At 47.4% G+C, this 22,569-nt stretch overlaps 1 protein-coding gene across 3 annotated transcripts in view; it reads left to right on the forward strand.

Annotated features, from left to right (window-relative positions):
• LOC147449916 (uncharacterized) overlaps window positions 1-22,569 on the forward strand; it is a 76,579-nt gene that overhangs the window by 21,278 nt on the left and 32,732 nt on the right. The window lies entirely within an intron of this gene.

The following is a 22,569-nucleotide window of genomic DNA, read 5'->3' on the forward strand; positions in this document are numbered from 1 at the left end:
ACCTGTCAACTTTACACAAAGCACTGAGAAGGAAAGAGAACACTTGGCTTCTAGCGACTAGAATGTCACTGTGCACACGAGACCGACACCATGTAGGCCCCAAAGACTGGCGCCCCTTTCCCATATTTCTTTATTCAAGCAAAGGTAGACGATCCGACCACTTAGTACAAGCTTTCACAAAGCTGTCCAAACCTGGCGAGGGCTGAAAACGTAGGTTTCCGACCTGATTTTGGCAGCATAACCACGCAAAAACCCCTGTAGGTCAAAAGTACCTTTCTAGGGTGGATTCCCTCGCTATCTGGAAGCTTTCTAGTGAGCTGTCATAGAAATTCAGCGTGCTGGAATCCTCTGTTTTTCACTGCCGGGTGCCCAAAAGCCTGTACACGCATCCCAAGGCTCTCACGAGGCTCCCCTAGTGTTCCCTTGCAGTTTAGGTGCGAAACCCTAAACCTGCAGAAAAACACAGCAGGCTGTAATTCCTTGTTTCGGATCGTTTTTAGCAGAGCGAACATGCCCTACGCGTGTCCCAAGGGCTCCCGCACGCAATGGGACAGTTCCCTTGTGAATTGGACGAGTTTTCATGTGAGAAAACTCTCCAAACTCGCAATCTTTCGCGATGGAACTGTGCGTACCTGTGGGGGATGAGCAATTAGCTAATCCGGTTCCTGTTCAGAAGGCTCTTGCCTTGGCAAGGTGATTTCAATGAGCCCGCTTGGCATCAAAGCAGCTCGAGCTTACTTCCAACGTTGGCATCACGGTTTTGACCCTACTACAGTTGTGCTCGAGGAGGACGCAGACTTGCTAATTTCGCAGGCCTGAGGCGAGAGTACCATCCCCTTCTACCCAGGATTGGTTCCATGTTCGGGAAAGTTTTGGAGTCTCCACGCACGGCAACTTCAGTTGTAGCCAAGGCTGCATGTCTACCTACTATGCGGGTTTTGGTTCGTAACACACTCCCTCCCAAGGTGGTACTGCTGCCTAGGGTGAGTGGGGGATGGATCAGACAGAGTGTGGAGTATTTAGGTCTCCCGAACCAGTGTTTCATTTGCAGACAGATGGGCCATATGGCAAAGGCCTGTCTTGGCAGGAGACCTCGACCCACAGTGCATGCGCAGCCGCCCAAGGCTGAGCATGCCAAGCAGCTAGGTACACAGGATACACAGGCTGGTATTTCGACAGAGACCAGTGACCAGCCAGCTGATGGTTGGCAGTAGTGCCTGGCCGCCGCCGTCAGGGGAGAGCTCACCCCACTGCTCCTCCTGGTGGCCGACGTATTGCAGCTCAGCAACACTGGGTTCTGACTAGGAACCGTTTCGACCCCCTTCAGCAGGACCTGCCTGAGGAGGCCCCGTCCACTTCTATTCCTCCACCACCGCCTCCTTCTACCTCAGCCGGCCCCGCCTACTTCCCCCCCTCCCCCCCCCCCCATCTCCACCTTCGCCCCATGCCCCTCCCCTCTCCTCGATGGGGCCCACAGCCTCGTCTCCGGACCCCTCCGCCACTCCTCCTCAGACACAGGGTACTGACCACGCTTCTGCCACGAGGCGTTCTCTTGGTAGTGCTTTCGCTACGAGCCGTGTGGCTCGGGAGGGACAGCCCCACCTGAGACCGCCTTTTTTGGTGCTCACTTTTCCCTTCGCAGCGATCCCCAAAGGTTTGACCAGCTTCAACATTCGCAGACGCTGGGATTTCTTCTATTACAGCTTCACTCGGTTTCTGGGTGATTCCTCTTCCGACTTGGAGGAGGCCAGCTTTCGAGTCCACCTCCTCTTTCTTGCAGCTAGAGGCCGCAAGAAAGAGGACGTGGACCCAGCACACAGCCCTGGACACAGCGGTGGGTTTCTCCTTTCCATTGTGTGGTAGGGATACCACGGAGTGGACCCAACACACAGTCCTGGACTGGCTCCAGACCCAGGCTATTGAGTTCTCGCATCACACAGGGGACTTAGCAATGACAGATTTGGTGCAGACACTTTGGCCTCTTGCCAAGTTCAGCGTGACACCTCCAGATGCAGCGAGTTGCAGGCACATTGTGGTGCACTTGTTTGCTGACACTCAGTGCCCTCCCTGTTATGTTTTTGTGCATGAGGATTCTTGGACAGAGGATGTAGCCCTTCGGGCTGCACGCTCGGCTTGGGACTGGGCGGGACAGTCATTTCTTGCACGCTTGTCTAGAGGTCGTTCAAATGCGGATTACTCCCCATCCAAACCGGCCTCAAAGATAGCGAGGTTGGCTGCTATTGCAGCATCTGTTTTCTCTCACTGACTCCATGAGGATTCATCTCATGGAATGTGCAGGGATTAGGAGGGCCCCAGTTTCAGCGACAGAGGGGTCGGCTGCGTTAGGAGCTGCAGAGATGCCTTGTGGGTGGTGAGATTGACATTCTTATGTTGCAGGAGCATCATCTTTGTGAGAGCCGCATTCGGCGTTGTGGTCAGATTTTGAGTGGTCACTATGAGACTTTTTGGTCAGCTGCTTTTGGACCTGGAGGCATCCATGGTGGGGTATGTATGACTATTGCGGAGTCCCTACAGCAGGCCATTGTGGGCAGAGGGATTATTGTGTCAGACAGGGCTCAGTGGATCACTATGCAGGTTCAGGTTTGCCTTGTGGGATGATATACGCCCAATGTGGCGAGTGTACGAGCAGAGTTTTGGTCACAGATTGTTGAGTCTCTGCCGCAAGCAGAGCAATGGTGCATTGGGGTGACTTCAACATGTTGGAGGACCCTTCTAACAGGATTGGTGGTAGCCACGCTACTGTGCATGGAGTTGAGCTGGCAGCTTGGGAGAGGTTTTGTATGACTCTCAGGGTTTTGGATGTGTGGCAACACTCTAGCTTTGTGAGGCCCCTAGACACCCTGGCCTTCTCTCATCTGGACCACAGAGTGGGAGGAGTGAATCTATCGCGGATAGATCGCTTCTACACTAGTGACTTTTCCTGTAACTTGGGTGGGACAATTGGCATCCTGGCAGGGACTTCCTTCTTGGACCATGCACCAGTGATCCTCACAGTGACAGATAGGCAGAGGCAGGGGAGCACGATGCTATGCATCCCTGAGAGGGTCTTGCTAGACTCTGCACTCAAAGAGCGAGAGGAGGCTCTTTGGACAGAGAGCTTGGACATGCAAGATTCTCCTGCTGACAGAGTGGCTTCAAGACTAGCTCAGCTTAGTCGTTTCTTTCTCCAGGAGTCCTTGACTCCCTAACTGCAGCGAGAGAGGAGGAGCAGTGTCTCAGACGGGGTGTTGCTTCCTTGTAGAGGATGCAGGAGCAGCATCCAGACAGTCCTTGGTTGGAGGAGCAGTTACAGCAAGCTCGCCAGGAGCTTGTTAGCACAGAGGAGCGGCGCCATGATTTTGCTTTTCACCGACAGGCATCTCAGTGGACGCAGGTGGGTGACAGAGTGGCTGGTGCTTTCTTCAAGGCAGTGGGACCTCGGCATACGCATGCCAAGGTCAGTCAGTTGAGGAGGCCTGACGGGTCAGTTGCTTCTGAGCCAGAGGACATGCGTGCAGTTGCTACTGACTTTTACCGTGAGTTACTATCTGCAAAGCCTCAGTCAGAGTGTCAGGATGCATGCAGGGAGCAGGTGTGGGCATAGATGCCTTGCCTTGTGACTGACGAGATGCGTCAGAGACTTGAGCTTCCACTTCAGCTTGAGGAGTTGCACACAGCTCTTAGTGCACTCCCCCGTGGTAGTTGTCCAGGTGAGGATGGCTTAACTCCCAATTTTTTCTTGGAGTACTGGGACTTGCTTGGCTCTGATCTCTGTAGTGCTTTCCAGTACATCTTGCACACAGGAGAGATGCCTGACGGCATGAGTGAGGGTCTGATCTACCTCATTCCCAAAGAGGGTGGCTCCTTGGATGAGATTCGACAGTGGCGCCCCATCACCATCCTCAACTCAGCCTATAAAAATTCTTGCCAAGGCTTTGAGTTTGAGGATCTAGCCACTTCTAGAGAGCCTTATACATGGGATCTAGATTGGTTTTGTCAAGGAGCGTAGTATCCTTGACAACATCTTTACATTTTTGGAGGCTTCTGCCCTAGCGAGGCTCCGTGGTGAGGATTTGGTGATTCTTCTTCTTGATTTTGAGAAGGCCTACGACAGAGTTGACTGGGACTTTCTGGAGGGCACTCTACGCAAGATGGGCTTCTCAGATGCTTGGATCGGAGGGGTGTCAGCTTTGTACAGACGAGCACACAATCAGGTCCTTTTGTCAGGAGGTAGAGGCGATCGTTTCATGCTCACACGTTCAGTCAGACAGGGCTGCCCTCTTCCCCCCTTCTTCTTTTTGTTCTATGCTGAGGCAATGAGCAGGTTTTTGGTGTCGCAGTAGATTGGTTTGTAGGGCTTAGCACTTCCTATTCAGGGAGATGAGCTACTGGACGCTGAGTTTGCTGACAACTCAGCCTTGTACTTGGATGGCCAGGAAGGCCAACCTTCACAGATGTGAGAAGGCTCTTGAGACCTTCTGTTGTGCATCTGGTGCACTGATCAACTGGAGAAAGACAGTGGCTTTCTCGGTTGGTAGTGCTCCTGTGCCCGATTGGATGCTAGGTGAGGGTTTTAGGTGGATTCCCCCAGGGACTGCGGTTCGGTACTTGGGCTGTCAGGTTGGTCTGGACTTGTCTCCCGAGCAGCAGATTGCTCCCCTTCTCCTGTCTATCAGGAGGAAGTTGTTACACTAGAGCTCAGCACGACTTTCTTTGACTGGCAGAGTAGTAGTGGCCAACCAGGTGTTGTTGGTGACTATGTGGTACATCACTCTTGCTGGATCTTCTCGAGTTCTTGTATCAGCCAGGTAGAGAGGCTGATCAGGAACTTCCTTTGGTCAGGACGTGACACTCAGATAGCCCGAGCCAAAGTGGCTTGGCACGTCATCACTCTTCCTTGTTCATAGGGAGGGCTTGGGATCAGACCCAGCACAGCAGAGCAGGCCCTTCTTGGGAAGTTCATAGTCAGAGGACTTCTTCCAGGTGAGGAGCCCAGGAAGGAGTTCTTGCTACAGCGGCTTCGTGCTAGGGTGCCTCAGGCTAGAGGCCCCTGGCGACCTTCGACCAGATGGATCTTCACAAAGATACGCAGAGTTGGTTTGAACAGGAGACTGGAGGACCGCTCACTCTGAGTTTGCTTCGATCTTGGGAGCATTTGCGGCGAGGCTTGGAGCAGCGACAGCCTACTTGCAGAGAGGAGCGCCTACGACAACCCCTTGTTTGGAACCCCATGGTTAGCACTCAGAGAGGCCACTTGGTTGGTAGTCGGCCTCATGTTTCCTGGGGTCCCATGGCAGCGGGTCCAGCATGCTCTTTAGGTGACTGGTTAGATTTTTCAGGCTTGTCAGAGGAGTTGCAGGGTTTCCAACTACAGGGCATGAGAGGGGTGCAAAGCATGTGCCAAGAGATCTCAGAGGCAGTTCCAACTGAGTGGCTCACACCTCTTGAGCCAGTAGCACCCAGGTGGATGGGAGCCTTCACACGATTGGAGGTTCTCATCTCGATCCGGGCCTGCTCAGAGACTGTTCCCTCCTTTATTTTTCGAGTTACAAGGTGAGGGACGCTTACAGCGAGTTGCAGTAGAGGCCCCGCAGGTGGCAGAGTGCTGTTTTCAGAGGATCTGAGTGGTGGGCATCTGTGGGAAGACTTGTGTCATCGATCCTCATCGAGCAGCTCTTGAGACTGGACACTGGAGACCGTGGGCTTGGGAGTGTTGTCCTCTGGCACGAGTACAGTGGGATCCTAGAGAGTGGCTTTGGAAGGGCCCTTTCTCTTCTGTAGACCACCCAAGTGTCCCTTTCTTTCAGTACACTGTTCGACTCGGACGTCACATACTGGCAGCACAGGGAGAGGCTCGCCCCGCTGCAGCACCTCATTGGCAGGAGGAGGGTCTCATAGCTGAGTTCTTGGCAGCCTTTTGGGAGAGGTTGTGGGACTCCATACAGCCGAGGCGAGTCACCTTGTTTCCGTGGCTGGTCGTACACAGAGCTACAGCAGTTGGGAGCTAGCTAGTGCATAGTGGTCTCTCGCCTGCATGTGCAGCTTGTGACCATCTTGTGGAGAAGTCAGCGTCACTGTCTTTGGGACTGTGCTTTGGCTTCGTGTTCTTCGGCTGATGCTTGCTCTTTCCATGGATCGGCAGTACACTTGGGGAGCAGCTGCTTGGTCCACCCTCACGGGCCCGGCCCTTCAGTTTGAGCTATCTTCCACCAGCAGGATGATAGTGATGCAGGGGGGCGACCTACACTCCAGCCTGCCAACAGAGCTTACTCCACAGGAGTGGTGCAGTGAGAGAGAGGAGTGTTGGGAGCTCATCAGTGGCCTGACACTCTGGTTCATTTGGCGGGTCTGTTGCTTCCACGTCTTTGAGGCTCGCCCTGTGCCACCAGCAGAGACTGTTCGCGATCTTTGGCTAGAGCTGATCCACACTCTCAGAGGAGAGCTCGAGAGATTGCAGGGCAGCTCCGATCGCATGCGGGAGCGCAGAGAGGCTTTCCTTCGACTCTGGCGTCCTGGGCCTTTCTACACCATGGTCCAGGGTGTACTCAGATGGCACTACCGACCACCTGTGTGGCTTTTCCCTCCTCCCATCTCTTGATTTAGCCTCTTTGTACATTTGATGTTTTTTCATTGGGAGAGTCTCCCATCATGCTTGTTTTAGCCCTCTCTCGCAAAGGTGGTTGTAGCCCTATGGGCAGTTTCATTAACTTATAGAAGGATCTTTTTCTCGGAAAAAAAATATTGTTTGGAATTTGTTTGAAATGGAATTTATCTGTTTTGAACTTGTCTTGGTCTCAATTGAGATTGCTTGATTTTGGTTTTGATGCTGATTTCAATTGCATTTTGTTATGTAAATAACTCATGGCTTGGATAGTGGTTTGGGAGGAGTATTCAAGAGAAAACCGTGATTTAAAATATCTAAAGAGCTCATGGCTCGGATTTTGATCTTAGGAGGAGTATTCAAGTGGATGTGTAGTTAGGAAACCTCTAAACGACGCAGGCCGTGGTCTGGGGAGGGTTTAGTTGTAGATGGAACCTCTAACAATGCTGGTTGCGGTCTGGGGAGCATTTGGTTGTATCAGGCCTGTAAATCTCATGGCCCGGACTTCGGTTCTCGGGGGGAATTTTTAAGTGTGGCCATTGAATTTATCATGGCTTGGGACCTGGATAATCAAGAGGGAGTATTCATTGGCGAGTTTCTGTCTTTATGTCTTGTTGCACCTTCAATCATCTATGTTGCATCGAGATGTGTCAACCATACATAAATTAGGTGAGATTGCCTTAATATGTTGCTTTAGTGCATCGAGACACCCCTTTGAATATAAGCGCGGTCTGGGTGTGATGGCTAATTTTGCTACGCCAAAATATCAAGAGCTCCAATATGGAATATGAGAACTAATTGACCCTCAGAATGACCCTAGGATTTTTGAACTAATTTGATTGAGTTTTACCGTTCTAATCGCCAACGATTACTTTTCTTTCAAGAGAGGGGTGTGTCACAAGCTGTTGATGTGGCAACCCGGAAAATCTGACCAGACTTATTGGAGCCGAAGAAGAAAGCCCCACTTGCAAAAGATGGCAGAGGGGCCTAAAAACCTCATCTAAAAACCAAAGGGGGTTACGATTAAAAATCCTAAGCCTAGCTAACTTATAAGACCTGGCCGAGGGGCCTAGACCCTAAAAAGATCAGCAAAAGTCAAATTACGTAGAGCATGCTGAAATGGCAGATTGTACGGGCAATTCCATGATTTTCGCTAACACACTGTACGAAATCCCTCGTTCTACGCTGCAGCCCTATGGGCACCTGATTTTGGTCAAGTTGTTTTAGGATGCATTGCTTTTCCTTTTGGGATAGGCCAAGGGCCTTTAAATATGTGTGTGGGGCTCTCTCTCTCTCTGCCATTCCACCTTGCGGGGAAGCAGAGGAGTCCCAGAGCTCATACCTTGTTGGAGCAATATAAAGAAATAGCGAAAGGGGCGCCACAGTTTGGGGCCATTGCATCCTGGGAGTGGAACTCCGCCACTCCGTGTCTTTTGCATGGATTCTCTCTCTCATCATATCTTGTGGTGTCGCTCATAAGTCTCCCGATGATACTAGTGAAGAAAGTTGTAAGTTGTCTTTGGACGGTCCCTTTATGTGTCAATCTTCTGCTCCTGTAGAACCTCTCTCAAAGTTGGCATAACTCTAGTAGAAAGAACCCCGATTAGTGTAGTCCATGACTCGGGAGAGTGGTCTAAAACCCTATCTGAATAGACAATGGAATCGTCCCTGGATCTCATAATAAGCTGTGCAACAAAAACATATGTACTACGATGCTCCTCCGTCATAGCCTCCTACTGACAAATCTAACATGTCCGTTCCTCCGAAGGTGTATCTCAATATTTGCCTTTGTAGTGTGAAGAATATGTTCTCTATAGAATGCCATCTCCATCCCCAACTCATGTGAAGTTGTAAGCCATGTCCGTTCCTCCAAAGGTGTATCTCTATATTTGCCTTTGTAGTGTGAAGATGCTCTCTATAGAATTCCATCCTCAACTCATAACAAGCTGTGCAGCAACAGCATATGTAATGCAATGCTCCTCCGTCGTAGCCTCCTACTGACAAATCTAACATGTATGTTCCTCCGAAGGTGTATCTCTATATTTGCCTTTGTAGTGTGAAGAATATGCTCTCTATAGAATGCCATCTCCATCCCCAACTCATGTAAAGGTGTAAGTGTCAACAAGAGGTGTATTTTTTCCTGTTGCCTTCCGTAAATAAGTACTATATATTTTTATTTATTTTATTTTTACTTGCTTTCCTTTGAACCCTTGAAAAGGTGCAAGTGGACATTGCATGGCCAGTGTGAAACGGCTACGGCCGAACAGGTTTCTCACATCGGGAGTCTAGGTCGGTCAGTCTGGGACTGGTTGGGCCAGTTAGCACTGAATTCTGATGAGTATGGAAGCCTGTGTGCGCCAAATGAAGTCTGGGCCACTCGGAAAGTCACTTACAAATTTATAAGTGAGTGGGAACTAGGGAATTAACTCAAAGGGGCAAACTGGACACTTGGCAAGAGGAGAGCAACCTACAGGATACCTCAGTAAGAGGAGGCGGCCATTTGAGGCTGGGGCTGATTTTTGCTCATGGAAGTGACCTACACTGTGTGTGTGAGTAGTGGATGCAGGTCTATAGCTTTAATGGAAAGCTTGCCTTCTTCTCTGTCTCATGTAGCGTGATGACTTACTCTCCTGCATCTCTCTTTCCCCTTTGGCACATATGGTAATGCCCCACTAGTTGGGCTACTCAGATGAATATGTATAGTTCTGGGGGTTTATGCGCGTTTGCCAAGACAAGAGCCTTCTAAACAGGAACCGGATTAGCTAATTGCTAATCCCCCACAGGTACGCACAGTTTCATCGCGAAAGATTGCAAGTTTGGAGAGTTTTCTCGCGTGAAAACTTGTCCAATTCACAAGGGAACTGTCCCATTGCGTCCGGGAGCCCTTGGGACACGCGTAGGCGTGTTCGCTTCGCTAAAAAACGATCCAAAACAAGGAATTACAGCCTGCTGTGTTTTTCTACAGGTTTAGGGTTTCGCACCTAAACTGCAAGGGAACACCAGGGGAGCCTTGTGAGAGTCTTGGGATGCGTGTACAGGCTTTTGGGCACCAGGCAGTGAAAAACAGAGAATTACAGCTGAATTTCTGTGACAACTCACTAGAAAGCTTCCAGATAGTGAGGGAATCCACCCTAGACAGGTAGTTTTGACCTACATGGGTTTTTGCGTGGTTATGATGCCGAAATCAGGTCGGAAACCTGCGTTTTCAGCCCTCGCCAGGTTTGGACAGATTTGTGAAAGCTTGTACTAAGTGGTCGAATCCTCTACCTTAAATTGAATAAAGAAATACCGAAAGGGGCGCCAGTCCTTGGGGCCTACAGGCTGTCAGTCTTGTGTGCGCAGTGGCATTCTAGTCACTGGACGCATCTGTGTTCTCTTTCCTTCTCAATGCTCTATGTAAACTTAACAGGTAATTGAAATAGTACCGCCCTCTACGTTGTAGAGGCCGGTTATATGGTTCCATCGACGGGATAGTCACTTTTTCTTCAAAAATTGCAGCGTAGATCGTTGTGGGCGAAAGCAACACAGAGCTTGTCGTTATGGCAGAGAAGAGAGACCAAGTACCTGAAGAGAGATCTTCCTCACATGGCACACAGAAAGTTCCTTCAACTCTCATGTTTCAGCAGTTGGCTAGCAACCCAAGGATGCAGGAGTTCTTACAGGCTCCGACACAGGGTTTTCAGCCTCCTATACAGGGCATGACTGAGCTGTTGCAGGGAAAGGAGATTTCCAATGCGCAGAGGACTCTGATGCTCGAGGGAAAGCCCATGTGGTTGAGCAATTAGCAGTGTCCAATGATCCAAAGAAACTTGCTTTAGCTGGACAGGAACCGTTTGTGAATGGTCAAGGGAGCAATGAATAGGCTATGCATCAGACCCTTCCATTACCTAATACTTATCCTGGTTATATTGGAGGTGGTTCAGTGTTTCAAGCTATGGTTGGACCTTCCACAGGTTATATGCCAGGGAATGTGTTTGGGACAATGCAAATAGGCATGGGTAACCCTATGTACGCGAACATGAGTGTCCAACGAGGTTTTCAGGGTGCGTATGGCTAGTTTCGAGTGCCTGGAACACAATTTGGTATGGCTGGTTTTTCGCAGCCATACGTCCAAAATGCAGATACGACAGGTAAAACAGGTGGTGCGAGTGCTGGAATGGGCAATTGTGGAGCACCACTTTTGCAGGCACCTGTTTATGATAATGTGGCTCCTTTGAGTCAGCCTAAGGATTACAGGGAAGGTGGACAGGGAGTGAAGTTTGAAACTTTCAGAGGAGTTGAGGATCAATTGAAGGCTTTGACCTTCATACAGCAGTTCGATGTAGCTTATGCTGGAGGAAACTTCACGGAATCTTCAAAGATACGCAAGGCTGCCACTTTCTTGAAAGGGAATGCACTTCATAGTGGACCGCATTGTTGAATCAGGGTCAAGCCCCACCAACGTGGGTCCAATTCAAACAGCTTTTTGCGCGTGCATGGTTGACAAACACTTTTGAAGTGGATGTGATGAAAGAATAGCACGAGTTGAATGCTAAACAGTGTGCGAATCTGGGAGACTGCAATAAACAGTTTTGGGCCGCACTACCTCTTACACGTTTGTGCCATTGTCAGAACAAATTGAGAAGTACTGTTGCGGACTGCCCAAGAAAATCAGGGACTATTGCACAAAGACTACTGTCATGAATATGTTTCAGTTGATTGAGAATGCAAGAGTGGCCAGCAATTTGTCGAAGGGAGATTCCGATGGATTTAATAGCCTTAAGAAAGGGTCCCAGGGCAAACAGTTTTCAGCCAAGGGTGATGTGGTAGCAAAGCCTTCTGAGCCTCCCACAAAGAAGCCCTCTAATGAAGAAGTTGACACGTCCAAGAAGCAATCTAAATCTTCTTCGCGACGAGGACAAGGACAAAAAAGGCATTTTTCTGGAAAAACCTTTGAAGAAAGGAAAACTCTTAGGGAGGCCAAGAAATGCTACATTTGTGAACAGGAAGGACATTTTGCAAATGAATGCCCACAGAAGAAGTCACAGGATAAGGATGACAAGTCAGACAATAAAGGGAAGAAGCCAAAGCCGAGTGCAGGACTTGTCCAGATTTGGTTGGTGACCAGCCAAACATAGATGCCACGGAATTGTGCAGAGCTTGGGGCAAAGTTAGAGACTAGACTGTCGGTTTTCTTTGATCCAGGAGCCCGTGCAAATTTCATATCACCAAAATTGGCATCAAAGTTGGGCATTCGTGCAGAGGAGATGGGTATGACAGGGGAAGCAGGTTTGGCATGTCCAGGTCATTCAGAGCGTGTTACTCCCATTTTGGGGAAGCTTCGTCTGCACATTCAAAGCTATGTCGATGAGAAGAATTTCATATTATGCCACTCGAGGGCTGTGAGGTATTACTTGGTATCCCATGGTGTTACAGGTTGCATGCTATGGTGGATACTTACAACAAAAAGATTAGCCTTGTATATAGAGGAAAGACTCATGTCCTTGATGTAAAGCTTAAAGGCGAGTCTGTTCCAGTTGTTTCTGCTTCTTCCATTTCATCTGTAATAAAGAATCATCTTTCTACGTACTTGATCTTTGCAAAAGAAGTACCTGAAGTTGTATCTAATTTGTCTACCTTAGATAAAGATAGGTCAACTTTTTCGAGTGGTTTCAGTGATTTTTTTTTCGGACTCTTTGCCAGGGAGTTACCTCCTGAGAGACCTGAGGATCATATGATCTTGTGCTAGGTTCTAGTCCACCGAATAGAACACCATACAGGATTAGTGCAGCCCAGCAGAAAGAGATTATGAGTCAGGTCAACGAGCTTTTAGATAAGGGGCTGATTCAGCCCATTTCATCCCCTTTTCGTTCGCCTGTACTCTTAGTGCAGAAGAAGGATGGTTCATGGCGCATGTGCATTGACTATCGCGCCTTGAATAAGAATACCATCAAGAACAGGTTCCCCATACCGAGGATAGATGACATTCTTGATCGGCTTGAGGGAGCGTCATTGTTTACAAGGATAGACCTAAACAGTGGTTACCATCAGATATGCATTAGGCCACAAGATGTTCATAAGACTCCGTTCAGGACTACATTTGGTCTCTATGAGTTTCTTGTCATGCCATTTGGTCTCACAAATGCTCCTGCCACGTTTAATAGAATGATGGACAGAATTTTTAGACCACATAGAAACTTCGTGGGTACGTTCTTTGATGACATGATTGTCTACTCAAAAGTCCGAAGAGGAGCATAGGAATCACTTGACCGCAGTTTTCAATGAGTTACGTAAGAACAGGCTACTCATTAATGCGAAGAAGAGTGAATTCTTTTTGGAAGAGATTCACTTCCTTGGGCACATTGTTTCAAAGGATGGGGTACGCATGGATCCCGCCAAAGTCGAAGCAATTAGGTCATGGCCAGACTTGAAGTCCGTACATGACATTTGAAGCTTTCTTGGCTTATGTTCCTACTACATGAGGTTCATCTGAAATTTTGCTGACATTGCTTCTCCACTCCATGCAGTGCAAGGAAAAGGAGTTACTTTCAAGTGGACAGCCAAGGAAATTTTAGCGTTCAAACACTTGAAAGAGAAGCTCACTTCAGATCCGGTAATCATTTTGCCAGATCTTTCGAAACCTTTTGTGGTTCAGTGTGATGCGTGTGGCCATAGTCTTGATGCAGTTCTAATGCAGAATGGCCGAGTAGTCGCATATGAGAGCAGAATTCTTTTGAAGACTGAAAGGAACTTGCAAGTCTATGAGAAAGAATTGTTGGCAGTAATTCATGCCCTCACTAGTTGGAAACACTATCTGCTAGGGGCTGATTTTGTTGTCCAAACAAATCATCAAACCTCGTGATATTTTCTCACACAAAGGAAGTTGTCTAAGAAGCACATGCGGTGGGCAAACATCTTGTCAATGTTCCATTTTCAGATTGTGCATGTGCAAGGGAAAAAGAACATGGTGGCTGATGCGTTGTCACGAAAGCCCCAAATTTCAGAAGTGTCAATTCCGTACCATTGTGAACTAGACGAAATGAAGACACAATATGCTGAAGATTCATATTTTGCAAGGATCTATGATCAGCTTGTTGATGGGCAACATCATGAGCAATATATGCTTAACAATAACTTTCTCATGATACATGGAAAGTTATGCGTTACTAAACAATTACGGCCAAAGATTGTGATGGAAAGTCATGCTCCACCTTATGATGGGCATCGTGGAATTGATGCGACAGTGAAAGGGGTTGAGGCATTCTTCAACTGGCCAGCTTTACGTCAAGATGTTGACACATTTGTAAGATCATGCTTAGTTTGCCAAAAAGTCAGATTTGACAGACAAAAGCAACCGGGATTGTTGCAATCATTGCCGATCCCTGATAGGCCATGGGAAAGCATAGCGATGGACTTTATCTTTGATCTTCCAAGAACGCAAACAGGCAATGATAGGATTTGGACTATCATTTGTAGATTCAGTAAACAGGCCCATTTCATTCCTGTTAGGAAGAAGATAAAGCCTGAACACATGGTCAAGATATTCATGAGCAATATCTTTAAATATCACGGGATGCCTCAGTCAATTGTCAGTGACAGGGATCCACGTATGACGACTCTTTTCTAGAAGGCATTGTTTGAGAATATGGGCATTACGCTAAAATTCTCATCTTCCTTTCATCCGCAAACTGATGGACAATCAGAAGAGGCAAATTGTATTGTCCTGGAACTACTCAAATGTTATGTGTCAGAGCACAAGACAACTTGGAAACACCATCTTCCATTGGTTGAATATGCTTACAATAACACTGTGCATACATCAACAGGTAAGGCACCGTTTGAGATAGTGGAAGGAGGGAAAAAATTCCCACCCATTTTGCAGACTAAGGACAAGATATTTGAGGCAGACAAGTATGTGCAAGATATGGATGAAACATACAGGAAGATAAAGATTACTCTTGAGAAGACTCAGGCTAAGCAAAAGAAAGCTGTTGATCGTTACTGTCATGAACTTGTATTTTCACTTGGTGATTGGGTGCTTTTGCGCTTTGAAAAGGCCATTTAAGAAAAAGGAAAGGCAAGGAACGTTTGTTTCCTAAGCTCAGTATGCAATACTACGGTCCTTTTCAAATTTCAGAAAAGATCAGCGATGTAGCTTACAGGTTGAAGCTACCAGAAGGCTGGAAAATACATAATGCTTTTCATGTCAGCCTTCTAAGACCCTTTGTTGGTGATATGCCAGAGAATATGTTTGATGAGGAACAACCCGAAGTGGAAGAATTGGATGAGATTCTTGTTTCTGAACAGAGATTTTCACATAAAGAAAGAAAGGTTAGAGGAAAGGTTGCAAGACGCTATTTGGTGAAGTTCAAGAACTATCCATTGTTGGATGCCAAATGGATGGAAGAGTCTGAATTGGTTGATTCACCTCAGCTATTGCAATCGTATCTTGAAGCCTTTCAGATGGAACCCACAGTGACTTGATGTAGCCTTTTTGGAACAAGGCAAGAGCATGGTTCATGATGCTCAAGAGAGTTGTTAAGCAATTGTATCTACTCTTTCCATACAGAATTTAGCTAGAGAAGTTTGTGCTTGAGAGTACACTAGAAGACTTCTATGCTTGATATATGTGTCGTAGCTTGGTTGGTGGGATTGTTTAATTGTCCAACGCTACATTTTTGGAAGCATGTATATCTTGGATTCCCATCATAGAATATATGTGATATCAGGAGATACCGCATGTATTATTGGCATGCAAGCGAGGTCGCTTGCAGTATTTCAAGGGTGGGGTGTGTCACCCGGAGGTGTATTTTTCATGTTGCCTTCGTAAATAAGTACTACATATGTTTATTTATTTTATTTTTACTTGCTTTCCCCGGAACCCTTAAGTGGACATTGCATGGCCACTGTGAAACGACTACAGCTGAACACGTTTCTCACATCGAGAGTCTAGGTCGGTCAGTTTGGAACTAGTCGGACTAGTTAGCACTGAATTTTGATGAGTATGGAAGCCTATGTGCGCCAAATGAAGTCTGGGCCACTCGGAAAGTCACAACGTTATAAGTAAGTGGGAACTAGGGAATTAACTCAAAGGGGCACATTGGACACTTGGCAGGAGGAGAGCAGCCTGCAAGACACCTCAGCAAGAGGAGGCGCCCATTTGAGGCTGGGGATGATTTTTGCTCATGGAAGTGACCTACAGTGTGTGTGAGTAGTGGATGCAGGTCTACAGCTTTTATGGAAAGCTTGCCTTCTCCTCTGTCTCATGTAGCGCGATGACTTGCTCTCGTGCATCCCTCTCCCCTTTGGCACATATGGTAATGCCCCACTAGTTGGGCTACTTAGATGAATATGTACAGTTCTGGGGGTTTATGCCATATCTGCAGACTCGAACTCGACTTGGTAGTACCATCTCCTGAGGATCTGGATATCTGTGATCTTGCCCACATCGGAGAGAAGGCGGGTCTACAGTAAATCCCGAACTTCGCCTGGACTGGGCCGAGTGCCAATGATTTTACATATAACCGAAGTGGCTGCAAGAGCTCCACTTCGGTCATCAAGCTCGCTTGCTCTTCTAGCGATAGAGCAAGTCGAATGGTCGGCTCCGTGGTGTCTGGCTAGGGGGCTTCTGTGGTGTCCCTCTGAGGTGGAGCAGAGGCCGCCATTCTGTGTCTGCTCCTGAAAGGATAGGGTCGTTGGTGTCGAGGCGAATGCCGGCAAGCTGAAAAAACAGCCTACAGGCTAGTAGAAGGCGAAAAAAGAGGGAAACAGGGGGCAGGGGGAGTAAGAGGTCTGAGGCCAGGGGGCGGGCAGGTGTAGCGACGGCGGACGGGTGCGCGAGGGCTGGCTGTACCAACGCAGGCAACACACTGGAGGGCTGGTGAAACCGGCCCGTAGGGCGATAGGCGTTGGCTTTCACCCGGAATTCTTTACTTTATACACACACACAGAGCACTTTGCAAAGAGAACCTGCGAAGGGAGTTAACACTTGAATACACACACGGCTCGGAAGCTAGAATGCTCCGAGCAGACGCCGACAACCTGTAGGCCCCAAAATTGGCGCCCCTTTCGGTATTTCTTTATTCTTTAGGAGGATAAATTACAAGGTAAGGTCCTGGGAATCCTTCACGTGTATCCACCTAGATACCATTTGATTTGGCCAAATTTCGGCAGCATAACAGCCCCAAAACTTGCGCGAAACCAATTCCCCTACTGGAACTCGCTTGCACTGGCGTATACCCTCTGATTCCTGTCCAAAAACAGTAAATTCAGCACGCTGTATTTACTGGTTTTTGCCCTGTTTTCAGCCCCAAACAGTCCCCTAACTGTCCTTTGCCAATGGGGCACGATTCCCAATGATCCTAGCGTCCGTACGGCTGAAAAACAGTGAATTTACAGCGCATACACAGCGCTGATTTTGCACCTGTACGGTGAGGTTATGACCCTCACCAGTGCTTGCTTTGGAGCAGCAGTTAGCTACCCCTGTTCCTGCTCAAGGAGGCTCTTGCCTCAGCACAAAAGCATGAACCCACACAACTGTACATCAGTCAAATGACTAGCCCTCTTGTGAGGCATCACATAACTGCACGTAGGGGAGAGAGAGAGCAGTGTGTAGTGTGCAGGGCATCACTCCTAGCACCACACTGTACATGAGAGGGAAAGGAAGCACTCCATAGCTCTTAACCTGTGACAGGTTGCAAATGAGGCCTCTCCCAGCTTAAAAATCAGCGCCCATTTTTCTGCAATAGGAAAGTTCACGAAAATGTGACACTTGGCACATTTTCAAGCATTTTCCCGTTTCGGGTTTGCCGCTTAAAAATATCCCAACCGACGCGTCAGTTGACTTCGCGGCAGAGATATAAAATGTTCCCCTAGTCATACCGGAGGTAATGACGCGAACACATTTCACGGCCCAAAATAGCAGTTCCCTAAATTTTAGGAGATGCTTCCGTTGGGCTCCCACTGGTCTTCTGACCATCTATCCTCATTGGAGCCGCAACCAAAAGTGCAATGTGGCCCAACTATCGGATACTTTTTGTTGGTAGTCCCACCTTGACTTTACGCCTTAATTGAGTTCACTTCCTAGTATCCACCAACTTGCTAAGTGCGACGGGGGGACCTATATGATCTTGCTCTGAGCCTAGACATCCTCTTACCATACGAATTCCAGTGCCGACCACTTCCCGTCTGCGGGTGAATCTATAGTTCACATTGGCCATACAATGTCCGACCGTTTGCTACTTCAAAAAGAGGGTCTCAAAAATAAAACAAAAATCATTGGAAAGAAACCAACAACTAAGGTTAGCAATTGCCACGTCCTCGTGACAGCTGGACAGCGGTGGGCAGGGCAGTGAGTAGGGAAATGCGCAACACGAGGGAGGAGGGGGGAGGCGGGAGCAATGGCGAGGGAGTTGCGCGCGCGCGGGGGGGGGGGGAGCAGCAGAGCTCGTTTCTAATTCCAAACAATATTTTTAAACAATGTTCAGCAATATCTAGAGATAAAGCAAACTTAAAATCATTTCAGGTGATCTCGGTCAGTTGAGCTCGAAAGAGGATTGGCTTTCCATTCTGCACGAAGTTATGGTTTGGCTCCCTTCATAAGGTTGTAGCCGATTGCAACATATTCCATAAGCTCTTCCATAGCAAAAACTTGCTTGGACAAGCAATATTTGTGTAGCGGTGATGACAGTCCAACGATATAGCGTTCACACTACTCCTTCAAGGGTAACTTGAAGAGAGACACCTGAAGGTAGATATTGAGGAACTTTTCCATGGTTTACGTGGCAAGCATTTTCAGGTTACCTCACTTTGCCAGAAGCTGCATTTCAAAGAAGGATGTCATGTAACTCTGGGAAAAAATTTTCTTGAAAGCTTGCGAAGTCCTTGGAGTGTGCGGCTTGATAGCTATAGAACTCGTTCCCCATAACTCCACCACTGCATAGCATCGTCTTTGAGAAAAGAGGTGGCTCGAGAGATCTTTGATTCCTCAGTGTAGTTCCCCAGGGCATAGATGCTATCAAACTGTTGCAGGAACAGTAAAGCTTTCGTTCCATCTTTCTCTCCTAGAAAAGGGGAAAATATTTGTGTAGAATCTGGAAGAGCCATCTTGTTCTATTTGTTCTTGAATAGACTGGTATGCTTTCAGAGAAGCACACGTCTGGAGATCTGAAACCACTGTAACGGGAGGGCACCACGTGCCAATTGAAAAGAACACTGGAACATACTCACTTCAAAACAATTGAATAGGAAGAGAGGGAGGGAGAATCCGCACGAGAGAATCCCTGGCGCCCCTTTCGGTATTTCTTTATATTGCTCCAACAAGGTACAAGCTCTGGGACTCTCCTTTGCTTCCCGACAAGGTGTTATACTAGCCTGAGAGCCCTCGGGCCTGTACATAAATTTAAAGGCGCTTGGCCTCTCCCAAAGCAGTTACATGAAAAGCAATGCATCCAAAAGCAACTTGACCAAAATTTGGCGACCATAGGGCTATAATGTGAAACACAGTATCTCGTATAGTGTGTTAGCAGAAATCACGGAATTGTTCGTATAGTTTGCCACATCAGCAGTTTGTGACATACAACCGGCCTCTACACAGTAGAGGGCGGTACTATTTCAATTACCTGTTAACTTTACACAGAGCACTGAGAAGAAAAGAGAGAGAGAGAGAGATGCGTCCAGCGATTAGAATGTCACTGCGCACTCGGAGACCAACATCCTATAGGCCCCAAAGACTGGCGCCCCTTTCGGTATTTCTTTATTCAATTGAAAATAGACAATCCGAACACTTAGATCAATCTCTCACAAAGTTGTTCAAACCTGGCGAGGGCTGAATACGCAGGTTTCCCGACCTGATTTCGGTAACATAACGACTCCAGAACCCCTGTAGGTCAAAAGTACTTGTCTAGGACGGATTCCCTCGCAATTTAGAAGCTTTCTCGTGAGCTGTAACAGAAATTCAGCATCCTATAGTTCCCTGTTTTGCCACTGGCAGGTGCCCAAAACCTTGTCTAAGCATCCCAAGGCCTTCCCGAGGCTCCCCTTGCGTTCTCTTGCAATTCAGGTGCGAAACCCTAAACCTGCAGAAAAACACAGCAGGCTGTAAGTCTCTGTTTTAGATTGTTTTTAGTTCAGCGAACACGTAATGGGATAGTTCCCTTGTGAATTGGAGGAGTTTTCACGCGAGAAAACTCTCCAAATTCTCAATCTTTCGCGATGGAACTGTGCATACCCGTGGGGGATTAGCAATTAGCTAGTCCGGTTCCTGGTCAAAAGGCTCTTAGCAAATGCAAATAAAACCCTCAGAACTGCTCATGATCATCTGAGCAGCCCAACTAGTGGGGCATTACCATATGTGCAAAGGGAAGAGAGAGATGCATGAGAGAAAATCATCGCGCTACACGAGACAAAGGAGAAGGCAAGCTTACCATTAAAGAACCCACTATTAATACACACTCTGTAGTTGCACTTATGTACAAAAATCAGCCTTTACTCTCATTTGAGCGCCTCCTTTTGCTAAGGTGTTCTGCAGGTAGCTCTCCAATTGCCAAGTGTCCAGTTTGCTCCTTTGGTTTAATTCCCTAGTTCCCACCAACTTATAAAGTTGTAAGTGACTTGCCAAGTGGCCCAGAATCCATCTGGCGCACACAGGCTTCTATACTCATCAGAATTCAGTGCTAACTAGCCCGACCAGTCCCAGACTGACCAACCTAGACTCCCAATGTGAAAAACCTGTTTGGCTGCAGCCATTTCACATCGGCCATGTAATGTCCACTTGCAAGGTTTCCGGGGAAAACTGTAAAAAGAAAATAATTAATAATATGTAGTACATATTTAAAGAAGACAACAGGAAAAATACACCTCCTGGTGACAGTGACAGTTTGTAAATTGTTTGAAATAGATTGTATTTGTTTTGGTGCCAATTGCATTTAATTTAGTTAGTTCTGGTTGATGCTGGTTTCGATGTTGTTTGATAACATGTGAACGACGGAGACTACAGTTTGGGGAGCATTTAGTTGTCGATGGAAACCTCTGAATGATGCAGGCTACGGTCTGGGGAGAGTTTGGTTGTATTTTAACATCTATATATTTTGTGTCTATACATGTGAATTTGTGTCTTTTGTAATCTATTTTGAAGAATATCGATATGGTGCATCACTATTTTCAATTTAGATAAGATTGCATGGGTATGTTGTCACAAAAATACGGAAGCGTAAACTGACGTTTAATTGCACTTCAAATACTCAAGAGAATTAGAGGGAGAGAGAAAACTTACACTCCATTGGGGACCAGAAGATGGGCTGGTCCCCCCCCATAAAGAGAATATCTTTATTACTAAGGGAGAATCTTTACAAGCACAGGAACGGGGCATACGCCCGTCCTCTATTCTTTCTTTTGTTCTGTTCTGACTACTGACTGAGAAAGTGTTTCCACTTTCTTTCTGCTTAGGGGATTTCCCCTCTTCTGCGAGACTGGTTGGAAGCTCTCGAAAAGAGAGTCTATCTTCCAAAACAGCTCATCGGAAGCTCTCACAGAGGAGAGTCCATCTTCCGTTATGTGTTGCCTTCATGCTCATTCATTCATGCATCGAACACAAAAGAGAAACAAGCAAAATGCACACGCACATGCTTGCTGTAATTTTATGCACATAACCTGAAATTCTTACCTGTGCACACCCCTACGCCGAAACAGAGGTCTTCTTCGCGATGGAATCGCGCCAAACTTGATGTAGACTTAGGATAAGGAGAGAGAAGAGAATTTCTATGGCTGATCTGCTGAAAACAGCCCTAATCGAGGTGATTAGGGGCTGAAAACAGAGAATTATAGCAGCCGCACTCTGCTAAGAGAGCGTCTACGGCAGCTTCTCGCGATGAAACTTCACCAGAAGGTGTCTATGACTGTGAGATCCCTTGTTCTTGACAATGGGAGCACAAGGCTACCACATATGTCGCAAGGGGCTGCTCTCAAGCTTCAATGGAGGGCTCCACCGCGTAGAGCACACTCACATTAGGGGGGGTAGGTGCACTGCCAGCCCTGAAAATGGGGGAGGAGGGGCTCCTAAATAGCCATCAGGGAGAGGGGGCGCTAGGAAGAGAGAGAGGGTGAGAGTGAGAGTGAGAGAGAGTTAGTTTGCATTGGTAAGTGTGCCACTTGGCACACTTACTTTAAAAACTTAAAAGCCGTTCAACTTTTGACTTTAAAAACTTCTAGCTCATTAATTAAAAATGTGCAACTAACTAACAAATGCTACCAATGATTCTTTTATGAGAACACCAAAGGTCTGCCGGCGCAATGCCGCACTGGCACTGCACCGCCTTTACCTGTTCACACTTGTCCGGCCGCCTGCCCGAGCACGGACCGTTAAATTTAATTTAACGAAACTTATCCTAAGGCTTTATTAGCTTTATTAGCCTTAGGGTCACTGTTCTAAGGACCCCATCTCATTCATGTGCTTGTACTGACGCGCGTATTTTTCCTGAGCCTAAAATCTAAGGCTACTGCTTACCCCTTTCTGAAGACCCGATTTCCCAATCACTAGGGCTTCAGGGTAATTTCTGCTAAGGTCTCTCTGAGGTGTTGTGGCCCGCATTTAGGCTCACCTGAGGCCTTAGAACTGCTAGGTCTATTCTGGTGTACACACAACTAATTAGATGATTCTGTTCTCGTAAATAAATTAATTATTTACAAAGTCTGACTTAGTTACATCCCTCTTGGTTCTAAACAGTTGACCTCAACTGTAGAGCGTCAACATAACTGTGCAAGATGTCAGGGTAGTCCTTAAGATCGGACTCAGTCATCCACTTTGCATCTAAAGGAGTGTAATTCTTGAACTTGACTAAATACTTTCGATGTAGACTCCCCGACTTGAGTTGTCTCTCCGAGTGGTGTATTGTCTGTTCAGGTTGAAGGATTTTCTCAGTCTCTTCGACTTCTGGAGGATCTTCTTGTACGGGCGCCACTGGAGGAGGTCCAACATATGGTCGGAGGAGACT

This window comes from Adiantum capillus-veneris, chromosome 10, assembly GCF_014529385.1.
Source record: "Adiantum capillus-veneris isolate H3 chromosome 10, ASM1452938v2, whole genome shotgun sequence".
Lineage (NCBI taxonomy): Eukaryota > Viridiplantae > Streptophyta > Polypodiopsida > Polypodiales > Pteridaceae > Adiantum > Adiantum capillus-veneris.